The sequence below is a fragment of the Vigna unguiculata genome, chromosome 4 (assembly GCF_037176805.1).
Source record: "Vigna unguiculata cultivar grain cowpea cultivar isolate G323 ecotype 2 chromosome 4, ASM3717680v1, whole genome shotgun sequence".
In the NCBI taxonomy this organism is placed as follows: domain Eukaryota; kingdom Viridiplantae; phylum Streptophyta; class Magnoliopsida; order Fabales; family Fabaceae; genus Vigna; species Vigna unguiculata.
Genome location: NC_140795.1, coordinates 29,481,722 through 29,495,826, shown reverse-complemented (window position 1 = coordinate 29,495,826; position 14,105 = coordinate 29,481,722). Strand labels below are relative to the sequence as shown.

The 14,105-nt window shown below is 29.1% G+C and overlaps 1 pseudogene across 1 annotated transcript; it reads right to left on the bottom strand.

The window, feature by feature from the left end:
* Positions 1 to 6,210: 6,210 nt before the first annotated feature.
* On the bottom strand, positions 6,211 to 10,858 carry LOC114182554 (uncharacterized; annotated as a pseudogene). The gene is made up of 13 exons (XR_014994231.1): positions 10,709 to 10,858; positions 10,490 to 10,590; positions 9,938 to 10,044; positions 9,432 to 9,518; positions 8,778 to 9,080; positions 8,393 to 8,535; positions 8,145 to 8,319; positions 7,913 to 8,003; positions 7,674 to 7,823; positions 7,249 to 7,414; positions 6,977 to 7,166; positions 6,590 to 6,674; positions 6,211 to 6,422 (listed from the first exon to the last, which is right to left on the bottom strand). The product of XR_014994231.1 is annotated as an uncharacterized LOC114182554 (transcript).
* Positions 10,859 to 14,105: the final 3,247 nt, after the last annotated feature.

The window sequence follows — 14,105 nt, the reverse complement described above, 5'->3', positions numbered from 1 at the left end:
TTCAAGACTTTTCATAAAAATCTTATCTGGTATTAAGTATTAATTTGTGAAGAGACATATTTACTAGCATGGGATGCAATATCTTAATTACACAAAAAGATTTGTATTTATATATAATAAATGATGTTACAACTTATTTGTGTGATTCGTTGATAATTATATTTATATGAAACCATGAAGGATTTAATTTGTCCAACTAGACAAATTCTAAGGAGGTTTATTCAATGAAATTGAACAAGTCCTTTTATTTACTAAAGCAATTAGGATGTATGTGGTATAACCGTCTTAGTGAGTACTTGTTCAAAAGAGGTTATAGAAATGATCTTATTTGTCTTTGTATTTATATGAAAATATTAGAAAATGAATTTTCCATAATCATTGCTTACGTAGATGACATAAACATTGTTGGAAATGCTAATGAGGTCACAAAAGCAACTAATTGCTTCAAGAACGAATTTGAGATGAAGGATCTTCAAAGGACAAAGTTTTGTTTGAAAATAGAAATTGAGTATTTAAATAAAGATGATTTTTTATGCTTATATAATCAATGTGCTTAAAAGGTTCTTATATCATCAATGTGCTTAAAAGGTTCTAAATGGGACACACATGTTATGCACTTCAATGGTTATGAGGTCGTTAGATGTTGATAAATACTCTTTTTAGACCTCAAGAAAATAATGAAGATCTTCTTGGTCCGAAAGTATCATATCTTAGTGTTATAAGAACATTAATGTATCTTGGTAATTATACTCGACTTGATATTATATTCAATGTAAATGTGTTAAGCAAGATATAGTTCATCACATACAAGAAGACAATGAATTGGAGTAAATCATATACTTCGTTACCTTAAGGGTATTACACATATAAACTTATTTTATCCAAATGATTCAAAATAATATCTAATGGGATATGCATATACATGTTATTTATCAGATTCTCACAATGTCACAATGATTGATGACAAATAGGATATTTGTTCACGTGGTAGCATAAAATGATTTTATGGTGGTTTGTAAAACAAACCATAACAACATTATAAAATCGTGCATAATTTTAGCATTGCACGATGTAAGTTGTGAATGTATTTGGTTAAAGTCTATTGACAAGCTTGTGGTCTATATCGTAAAAAAATATAATTAACAATCATATATAAAAACAATAGTGTGTTGTTCAATTGAAATTGTGATATAGAGATCCAAAATATAATATGACGAAATAATAATAATAAATTTATAAAATAATAATAATTGTAATAATAATAATAATATAAATAATAATTACTATGAATAATAATAATATAAGTAACAATAATTATTATTATTTTGATTACAAGAAAAATTTAGTCGTCTCATAATATCATCTATTAATCAATTTTTTATCATCTATATTAATTCAATCGTTTACAAATTTTTATAATTTTCTTTTCATTTGTCGTCATTTATTATTGTCTTTATCTTAATTTAAACGACCAAACTTTCACTTTTTTTCGTTCATTTCTACTCTTCTAATTCAAAAACAAGCTTAATTAAACAAGGGAAATTGAAATATTATACCATATATAAGGAACAAAAATTAAATATTAATAAAAAAAGAAGAAATTAATAATAATGTTTGATTCAGAGAGAAATTTAATTCTCAAATATTTTTACACAAGTAACATTAGTTATAATCCTTCATTTTCTATTACTTTTAATTATTTTGAATGTTGTAATAAATATAGAATAATTAATTGTTGAATAATACTTTATAAAAAATGTTAATAAACCCATAAATGAGTTTAAACATAAAATATGTTAAACTTTATTCAAAATTGTGTGTTATTTAAGTGCTTTTTTTTAAATGTAAAACTTTAAATGCATATAAAATATGTGACATCCCATTTAAATAAATTAAATCTACTAAATCAAAATATCGCATAATTATAGCATTTATGGAACAATCAGAAGAACAATATGCATACGAAATCCACTAAGTTTAACCGTTTGCAAAAGGTTGCTCCTAGAAACAAAGAATTACAAAGGCCCCAGAGCATTAAAACTGCTCCTAAGAGCCACACACAACAGGCCATCTAAACTGCACCGCTGCCATTATCAGGTCTACCTTCAACATTTCCCCCATCTACTCCCACCAATAAGGTGATTATCGCAAATGGAAAACCGAGACAAGAACATATACAAAAATGAAAGGGTAAGCTAGTGTAAAATAAATTTCAACATATTATAGCAAACAGATACTTAAAACAGTTCTCAAGCATGCAACAAAGTAGTCATAAAATCATATTATAGCAACCAAGCAAGACACTATGACTCAATATCCGGATTATACTCTTGATATAGAATTCTAAAGGAAGTATGAGCCTATGCTGGCTTCTAAACTCTGCAGAGTCTAAATGTAAGGGGTTATCACCCAACCACACATAGGGTTAATCCTCTAACGTCTTGGACCCAATATGTCCCAAGACTATGAGCTCCTACCACTCTCACCACATACATTATTCTACTCTATGTGAGCATGAATAATTATTAGAGTTCAGGATACCTTCCTTTATCTAGACATATCCTATATCAAGGTATACACTAACCACATACAACACCAAAAGTTTCCCATGAAACTTTTTACCAAAACATTCCACATGCCATTTCAATCATTCAATTCTCATGTCAATCCACCACCAACCAAACATATCATGGTTTTCCATTTTATACTCAATGTAACAAGAATCTCATTCAATCTCGTACATTAAAATTTGCATAACAATATCCAATGATACGATCCTATCGAGGAAAAAGAATGATCGTTTCTGAATTTGAATCCTCAAGAGGCACAACATGAATAAATCATAGAAGAACGCGGAATAAGACAGAGATGAAGGACGCCACAATCTAGCAGATTGATAAGTCAAGCGAAGATTCGCCACAAAGATGTTAATCTTTGATAAGAATCGAAGGCCTAAGCCAAGAACAAAGAGAATCCTCTTTTTAATGAAATCAAATTCAATATATGACTAAAAGTCCCTACATTGTTTTTGGTACCTCTATATATAGGCACATAAGTTTAAGAAAACTTGAGAACCCTACAAGATGGCCTAAGCCCAAAACATCAAAACATAACCTAATTTATAAAAGAAAGCCCAAAGCCCAAAAACATAGAACATAACTAATTTGTAAGAGGAAACCCAAAGTCTAAAATCATAAACTAATTTTCCTAAAAACTATCTTCAAATGTGCTTCAAGCCATGATCTTCATATTCTTTGAATTTCAGATTGCTTGTAGCATTAGGAGCCTTGAATAGTTTTGATCTTTCAATCTCTTGCTCCTTGCCTTTCAATCTCATGGGTCCTTTAAATTGTAAAGGTTCATCTTCAAGTTCTTCTTATATAGAATCTTGGAATAGTCCTCTATCATTCCCTCTTCTTGAAGAGAATTTGTTCTCAAATTTGTCTCACTTGAAGATTCTTTATCATCAAATCCCATCCTATTACATAATAACACACTCATTTCAGTCTCATTATTCAAGCATACACCTCAACATGATCACGTATACTGGGAAAGGAAAAGTAGAGAAAACAATCCTGGAACAAGCAACAGCCAACACAGCACCTCCTGCCCGAGTCTCGCCCAAGTTAGAGGTCCTCGCTCAGGCGAGAGAACTTCCCTCGCTCAGGCATGCCTTCCTCGCCCAGGCGAGAGCTCGATAGGGAGTACTGCAAGGATTTGAGCGAGTTCTCGCTCAGGCAACAGCGTCTCGCCTAAGCGAGATTGTGCCTCGCTCAAAAATAAAATCAGTCACCTAGGCGACAACTCGAGCTGGAATCTAGGGGTGAGTTCCTGCTACTCTCGCTTATAGGTTAGAAGTGTCTTATTTAATCTATTTTATTTTATTTCTACCATTTTAATAGAATAAATATATTTTAATTAATACTGTTCAAATAAAATTATTAATATTTTATTTAAAATAGTATTGTCTAAATGTATAAATAAAATTAAAATTATATTTTAAATTATTTTATATCATTCAATTTGTATAAGCCTTGTTTAAACAAATCTATTTTGTTCCACACTTTCATAAATGTGGTCTATAAAAATAAGCAATACGAAAAAAACTGTTGTATTATATTGGCTGAAAAACTGTTGCCTATTTGAACATTTTAGGCAACGCTTTTTAATTGTTGCATTATAAGCAACAATTTTCGAATTTCCTGACCTAAATGGAAAAAATCGTTGCCTTTAGTATAGGCTATGGCCACCTAGGCAACGACTGCAAATCCGTTGTCAATTCGTTATCTAATCTTCAGGCCACGGTTTTTTTACTTTAGGCCATGGTTTTTAGTCCATTGTCTAAAGTCATTTTTCCTGTTGTGCGAGATTAGCAAGTTTCTCACTTGTTCGCACCTGCAACACCATTTTCAGCCAAGCACACCCACACCAAACCAGATTCATGCAGTCATAATCATCATTCAAGCACCAGACGCACACAACAGATCAAAATTGAGCAAACATACATAAAAATGAAAAAAAAAACCTAGCTTCCCTTACCTTGCTTAGATGCCAAAAATGCAACAAACTCGCAACTAAGGAGTATTACAACTCTAAGAACTATGGTAGTGAGTTGAAATAGGAATACCAGGACAAAACGAGTATAAGAGGACGAACCTTAAACGCAACTAAAGCACCCAACTGAAAAGGGGAAGAAAGGATACAACAGACTTGAAGAGTAACTTACTTGGAGGCCTAACGAACTTAGCTAGCTCGAAAGTGGGAGGTTCATTGTGCCCTAGCAGAGCTCTCAAGTTGGAGTTGAGGGAGAGTTTTTGATTTCTGGAAAAGATAGAGTGAATGGTTAGGGGCTGCAAAGGGGGTATTGGGGTCTCCTGTTGGACTGGCCTTGGACCTACAAGAAGACCAGGCCCAATCACTTATAAGGCTGAAAAGAAATGGGGCTTACAAAATAAAATTTAACTTTTATTTACAATTTGTGAATACATTTTTTTTGTATACAGATGAAGTGTTATAATATCTAACTGTAACTCATTAATTCAAAAAGTATATAATTTTTGTTATCATATTTTACAACTACATACTATGATACTTAAGAGAAAATATAGTCTTATGCAAATTTCTATACCCTAAACAAGAGAAAATATAATAAAACTAAAAAAATGGTTTTCATAAAAAAGAACACAAGTTGTCAAATCATTCAGGTGTATTGTAATTATAATGATCCTAAAATTATTACAAGATTTGGATGATATAAGCATATTGATATGTCTCCTTACATATTAAGGGGATAAATTAAAAATAATATTTTATTAATTTTTTTTCAAATTACATTAACAATTTCATCAGCTATAGCCATCTCTCTTACTAGAAATGAAGAGTAATGTATTTAAGAATTAAAAAAGTGAATTAGTATAAACAAAGAACAGAAACAATATAATGATTTTAAGGAAAATACAAAAAAAATGTATAGTTTTTAAACATATTATAAAATGATATTATGCTATGTGATATTATTTTACTATATCATATTATTTTTAAGAAATTCTTGCAATTTATGCTTCAAAACACAAGTCATAAGACTTTATAATTTTTAATACATTAACTTTTTTAGTTTAGAAGGTAGTTATTTTGTTCTTATAACTTACGTTGTTAATTAAAAGCTAAAATCTCACAATTTAATGTGACAGATATTTTACAAAACTCAAGTTCTAAGTTCATTATTTTGACTATGATATAAATTGAAGATGCTAAAAAAGTATTAAATATAATTTATTCATGAACTTTTATCTCCTGGAGAAAGTCAACGTACACTTTATTATTACAAAAATAAAACAATTTAATCGTTAAAATAACGAAATCACTATTCAATTAACACTTGGTAAGATAATGATAGTTACAAAAATATTCTATTATGATATTATAATAACATAGAACTCTATTTAAAATAACTTAAAAATTATATAAAAAGAAAGAAAATAAAGAGACTATGTGAATAGGTATAAAATGTTGAATATAGAAATCAAACTCACCTTTAAAATTTGTAAATAATAACCCTTGTGATAAATAGAACTATTTATTATAAACAACTTTCCCAACTAATTCCCCATATATATATATATATATATATATATATATATATATATAATATGATAGATTGTATGGTTAAGAAAAAATCATATAGCAAGATATTAAGGTAAAAGATGTAACAACAAGATACAACTTTATAATTCACTACAACAAGATACAACAAGTTCATATTCTTTTTCAAGTTTTAGCATTATCATCAACTTTTTCCCAATCGTACTACATGATTTTATATCACAATAATGCTTTCATTTATACAAAGAACACAAAAAATGGGGAAACCTACTCAACTCTCAATCAAAAATGGTCGAGCATAGAAAGATGTCCACCAATACCTACAAAACACTTTCCACGATGTTAATCATATCCACATATTCAGAACAAATAAAATATAAATCAAGCTACAAATACGCTAGCAACACACTTTAACACAATATTATTAGATAAATTTACATAAGTCTCATAAATACAACACCAATACTCCATGAGTGAAAGGACTTACCTATATGAATCTACCTCACACAATGCATTTTGGCCAACAGTTATGCTAGTACTCTTAACCCTTGTGGCTTTTGAGTCTTTTAGCCCTGAAACAATGGTAGCATTGTTATTACTTGCACATGTGGAGCATCAATTATAGAACAGAAAACTACAATACCATTGACACATGTAATGAACTAAAATATAACATCTAAACAGAGCATTAAAAATTGCATATCAAGGTTATTAGAAAATATCACATTATCAATCGGCAAGTATCTTAAATGCTATCTAAGGATCCAATTTCAAATTCATAATACTTCTTAATTGATAGATAAAATGGTTGTTAGGATGATAACTTTTCTCTAACATATTCAACAGACTTAAGCTAGCTTTGGTAACTATTTACCATCATCTTTATTGTCAAAATACAAAGAATGCAAGCTTTCCAATGCCATGTACAACATCCAAAACCACAAAAGCAATCCACTTATTCACCTTTGAGTGAATATACTTATCAACCTCTTCCTTCTTCTCAGGACCATAGACAAACCATTTTTCTTCTGATGAAGAAGCGGTTTCATCTTGCATTTTCACATCTGCATATTGCTTTCTTTTAGAAAACTTCCTAGAGCCCAAATCACAATAGTAATATCATTTCAAATGAATTTTGAGAGTTACCTTGCAAAAGAATATTGCTTTCATCGTTATAACTTTTCAACTTCCAAAACACCTTTCCATCGTTGTCCACAAACTCAGGCTTTATTCTCATGGCATCAGAACCACATTTCTCTATAATATTAGAAAAACAAATGATAACCATTACGATAACCAAAAATATTAAATTCTTACAAGATATAAAACAGCATGTACCCAAACTTTCCATTTAAGAGCATTAATTTATTTTGTGAATCCAATTCCAAGTCTAGATGATTTGAAAAAAAAAATGCTTTGTCCAAACAATCAATTTTCCATAAGAAAATGGTCAATTAAACCAAATGGAATTAAAAACCTTATAGGATGTCGCATAACTGAATGTTATTGGTATTATGTGAAAACATTAGACATCATAAGATAATGATTAATTCACGAACATCATATCATACCTTTTGGAAGTGCACCTCATCATGAGCTTGAACTACTTCACTTTTTAGCTTTGCAAGTAGAGCATTATGCTTCTCCATTTGATGTGGAGTCACCTTTAGCATAATACCGTTAATCGTCTCAAACTGCAATTTCTTCCTAAGACCCTTTTCCTATAAATAGATGCATACAAAATTACAAATACAATATAAGAGCAAGAAACATCCAGATACAAAGAACGTAAAACCTTGCTTGCTATTACCTTGTCCACAGCTTCAGCAACCTTGGATTTTGCTTCTTTCACATCTTCTGCATGTTTTGCATTTTGATCTTCAATACAACACCTCAATTTTCTGTACACGTTAAGAACATTTCCAACCACTTCAAAACAAGATTATGAAGACAACATGGAAAAGAAAAGGATTGAAAAAGTGGTAAAACAATAAAACAAAAGCAAAATGCACCAAAAAGCTATATTCTTATATACTTGACACTCTTCTTAGTCAGTGCCCAAAGCTTCATCACAAAGAAAATTCAGCAAAGTGAAAGTGAGCTTCCTAGACAAATCCAAGTTGTGATATCCACTTGTGATAATCAGATTCAGCTATTAAATCTTTCAGTGCTTTCAACCATGAATTACTTCCGTCACTAGCAGTCAAGGATGGACACCTAAACCAAAGTCATACAAAATAATTATCACCGCCCAAACTGTAAACAAACAAATCGATCAAGAATAACTCACTCATTTTCTGAATCATTAAATATCAGGGTCAACATTCTAATTTGAAATTGAGCCACCAAGTTGTTTTGTCCTCGACGTAAATTTTGCTTACGTATCAATTCTCGTAACATGGCTTCAACCTCTCCATTCTTCAAATCAAGAGCCTGATTAAGTTTATACACAGGTAAATGTGAAAAAGGACTTTATAAAGCAATTATGAATGGCTGCAAAATAAGTCGGTATAATACAAGTATATATGTAACAAATTCACCATTATATCTGGAGTGCATAATTTAATGTTACACAAAATATATCACCCTTATATCTGCACCGCAGACAACGATTTTCCTTCAGCCTCAGTTCCTAACAATATTTTATTGTGACAAAAATCATGGTTGCTATCTACCTTTGTTTCCTTTTCAGCGACTTTGCTACAAGTTCTGGTGTCGTCATTTGCGTTCCCTTTTTCCTCATTTGGAACTTCTTGACAAATTTTACGCTTTTTGTAGCTCTTCCTTTTGCCAGCACTATCACCATTCTTTGCATTAGATATTTCCTTTAATTCTTCACGCGCCGTCTTCTCAGATATTTTGGTAGAATTCCTCTGAGTGTTTACAGGGTCAAGCTGTAAAGGGTCAAGCTGTAAACTACTGTTTCTTTGTGAAGAGTTTTCCTTCTCCACTTCCCCCGAGAGAAATACTACAAGGTCCTGAAAAAAAGAACAAAAAAACATCAACGAAACTCATCAGAGCATAAGAAGCTGTGATTCATGTGTACATGTAAAGTACGCATATAAAAATCTAGTAAAAATATTTGAATACATAATCCAATTTAAAATATTAATGCATCACAGGTATGAAAAGTTAATCTATACCATACAGTTAACAGGGATGTCAAGATTAGATGTAGGTAAAACAATTTCAACTATTCATGCATATGCATACAGCAAAAATTAACTCCTCTCACTGGATGCACCACACGCATATAAACCCTATGCACCAATGAGTGAAACGTATATGCTAATAACTAACACAAATTAACCCAACAAAAGGTATGGTACCTTCTCCGACGCAATTGGTTTCATGGGTGAAGCACCTTTGCAAGCTAGAACTTCATCAAAACTTGAACTACTAACATGTTCATGCTCCTGACATCATTAACAAAGCATGAATTTGCATTCATAGGAGCTTCTTCGATCAGAAAACATTAAATTAAGTAACTATATATAGTATGAATATAATATGAATGGTTGCGACATGTCAGTATAACTTTAATGTATCAGAAGGGTATATCAGTCATGGTAAAAAACATTCAATTAAATGACCAAACTGCAAAATCATCTAAAATTTGATAACATTCAATTAAATGACCAACTGCAATATCACTCATGCATGATATTAATAGAAATAATTAGTTCCAATTTGGTAACATCACTGTATATATCATTAAAGCAATTTGTTCGATTATGGTTATTCAATCAGTGAACTATTAAATGCAACAATGAATTGCAATTAATAAAAGAAAAAAAAAGAAACATAACATGTTGTTAACATGGCGAAATCATACCTTTCCAAACACTCCCCAAAACTCTCCGCATTCCCCAAAACTCTCCGCATTCCCGACATGTTTTGGCGAAACCATATTCCTTGACATTACGATATAAGAAACGAGTACTGTATTCATCACAGGAAAACCATCATTAAAGAAAACATATACATATATACAAGTACTGTATTTTATACTCTCTGATTCTGTCATTTTGTACCATGGATATCTCAGCTGACATTTGGAACATTTCACATTTACAAAAACAATAGCAGTTAAAAAATTTCAAGTTTTTTCTTGCATTGCAAGTTTGTCAAAAATTCCATCGCTTTCCAACTATAGTTGAAACATACAAAAAACACCAAGGAGGTTTTTCTGTACTAGGGCACACGTATCCAACATGATAAACAATTTTAAACAAGATAAAGTATCTCATGAGGGATACCAGTGACCTGGTACAAGACAAACAAAAATATGCATAATGTGACCAAGTAAGCATTCAGACTGATTGAAGAAACTATTAAGAGTCTTTATAAATGTAACGATGAAATAAGAGTCGAAACAGAAAAATACCTCTGTAGAAAGTCCTTTGAACCAACAAAAGGCGTGATAGAATTTCATTCCAGTGAAAATAAGCGATGAAGTGAATCATTCCTTCACAGTTTTCTTCACAGCTGGAAGGAAAGGTAAAATAAAATAAATGATAGACATTGTTGGAAAGTTCTAAGAGGGAAATGAATATAACGAAGGAAGGAAAAAATACAGAAAAGAAGAGCATCATTAACAACATACTTTTTTATGCAGATGCAAGACAGCCAAACATATTCATAACACTTCCAAGACTACACACGCCGCAAATGAGTGTGTCTTTTTTCTTCTCTGTAGTTAGGTTTAGGTTAGAATTTGTTTTTTTCTCTTATGAGTTAGGGCTTTTAAAGACGGTAACCTCTAACCCTCTCCTCTTTATGTTGGACCACGTGTGACTGACTTGCACTACACCATTGTTTGTTAGTTCACAAACTTTTAATCTATTCATTAATTATTTTATTTCTACTCTTTTTAAATTATCCTTACTATTCTTTTTTTTTTCTTCTAAAACTATTTGAAACATACAATAAATTAAAATTATGTTAAGTATTTTATGAAAATTTATTAAATTAAATGAAAAGTACATATCTATTTATTTAAAAAAAACAATTCAATTTTATCAAATTTAATATATTTATGTTATGCGATGACCATTTATTTTATATATATATATATATATATATATATATATATATATATATATATATATATATAAAAGAAGTATTGTACTTTTTCATATGTTAACTCCTAAATAACTTTTTTTTGGAGTTTTCATCATTTCACACATTTCATTTGGTGTTTTGTTCGAAATAACGTTAATGCTTTTTCTAATTTATGCAAATGCTACCCAATTAATACCTCATTATCTTATCTTATTTTCAAAAATGTAAGCATACATTTCTATTATTATATTTATCATTTTTATTATAATTTTATTATTATTAGAATTAGAATTACTAATACTATTATTTTATTAGCAGCAATATTATTATTATTTATTACATTTATAATTTTAATTAATATTATTAGTATTGATAATAATATTATTATTATTATTATTATTATTTATTGGTATTATTATTTTTATCATTATAATTATTATTAGTAATATAATTTTGATACAAACATAATTAGTATTAATAATATTATTATTATATTTATTATTATTATTAACACTATTATTATTATATTATTTTAATTAATAATACTATCAGTATTATAATATTGTTATTCTTACTAATAATAATAATAATAAGTTTTTATATTATTATTATTAGTATCGATATTATTTTTATTATTAGTATTTTTTATTATTATTAACAATATTATTATTTTTACAATTAGTAGTAATATTATTGTTATTATTAGTATTATTGTTATTATTATTAATAATAATAATACTATTATGATTTTATTATTATTAGTATATTATTTTTTTAGTATATTTATTTTAAAATTATTATTATTAATATCAATATTATTACTATTTTAATTAATAATAGTATTATTATATTTATTGTTATCATACTTCTTATTATTACATTTACTATTTTTATTTTATTGATAATATTACTGTAATTATTACTATTATTAATATTCTTATAATTATTAATACTATTAGTATTAAATATTAATAGTATTACTATTATTATTACAGTTGGACCACGTGTGATTGACGTGCACTACATCAACAGTCTCTCGTCCGTTTCTTTAATATCATTAAATAAAATTTCGGATTGACCAGTATTCCACCAATTAATAAATCAAGATTCCAGACTTTTCTTAAACGTGAAAAAGATACACCAAGACAAAAAGACTATAGATGTAAGATATAGAAGGGGAATGCTTCTTTTTTTTTTCATTTTTCGTCTTTAATGAACTTAACTTCATCTCTTTCGTCAACTCTATATGATAATAACTTTTCTATCAAGTATAAGTTTCATTACAAGTTATAGAGCTTCTAGATAAATCTAGATTGTATTTTATCATTTTTTTTGACTTAAACTTCGGAAGTTAGCCTTTGCCTTCTTTAATTGAGAAAAAAGAATACATAAATCGAATAAGAAATCGAAAGAATTCACAGTCAATTCCAATCCAATGAAGAAAAAAATATTGTTTCGAAAGGATATTAATTTCTAAGATTTGAAGAAAAAAGGATTCTTTTTTGAAATACACCAAGGAGCACTTCGAGTTATGACTATAATATTCAAATTTCGAAATCAAAAAATGTCCAATCTATAAAAATAAAAATTGAAATATTTTGAAGAAAATAGTTTTTTTTTTCAAAATATTTCAATCGGTACACTAAATAAATAGGACAATTCTGAAACTTTTTGTGCAATTTTATTTCTAGTTAAGTCCAATTTTCATCAATAAAGAAGCGGTACACTTAAAAAAAAAGATAATTCGCCAGCTCTATTTGCAATTTCTGGTGGAGTCAAATTATCTTCAATACGAGTCAAGGGAATAAACCCCTGTTCTATTGTTTCCATATAAACGATACTCTCATAAGTAAGAGTACGAGTCAAAATACTTCGTTCTTGAACTCTTGTTATTATTCTGATAGATTTAATCTCGTTCATAGGTATTTTGAGAATAATACGACGATTTTTTCCAGGAAATCCCCAACGAAGAAAACATACTTCTTCTTTATTTTTTTTATCTAAGATATCAAAACCACCGCCAATATCCCACAAAATAATCCACCACAAATAAAAACTAATAAAGAGACCCCCAATTTCATAAAAAGCCATCGCGGCCCCTTGTGGAATAAATGGAAAATTACTAATTTCTTGAGAAAAAAGGAAAAGACCCATACCGAGATAACTGGAAATTGCAACCAACAATAACCCCAATGAACCTAAAAAAATGATAAAGGCTAAAAAGATATTGCTTATTTTTCGAGACTCTGTTATAGAATAGATCACTACTTCTTTTGATCGTTTTTTTAAAATATTCATTACCCCCTCTTTTTCTTTTTAAGAATAATAATTGTGGAATAAAAAACCCCAGAATTTTACTTATTTCTAAAGTAATTTTCATCAACTGGCGCTACTGAAATGTAAACCTTTAGGAGGAATTCATCCAATTGCTTCCAGCTCTCAAAAAAAGATCTATAACATTTTTCCCTACTTACCACCGTATCTAAAAAATCTTGTTTTTCTGAACATAAAGAAATAAAGAAGCCATTGCAATTGCCGGAAATACTAGACCCACTAAAGGAACAAAAATGGAAGGAAAGTTTATCATAAATAAGGGTACCTCGATTTACTATTTGTACTATATCTATTTTTATTTTTGTCGATTTTTATTCTTATTTTTATTAAAAAAGACAGTCTATAATCACTAGAATTCCTATATCTTTACACTTAGTATATAGGAATTCTAGTGATTATAGCTAAGCCGATATATATTAGAATATACCCTTTTATGATTCTTAGTATTTTTTTATTATTCTTTTATTTTATTACTTTGATCCTGTATGTTTTGATTTTGTATTTCAATTCCATAATTTCTTTCCTTTTTAGTCAAAGAAAAGAAATTATGGAATTGAAATAACTCAGTTACAACTCCATTTAAAAGATTACGCGGTACGATTGAA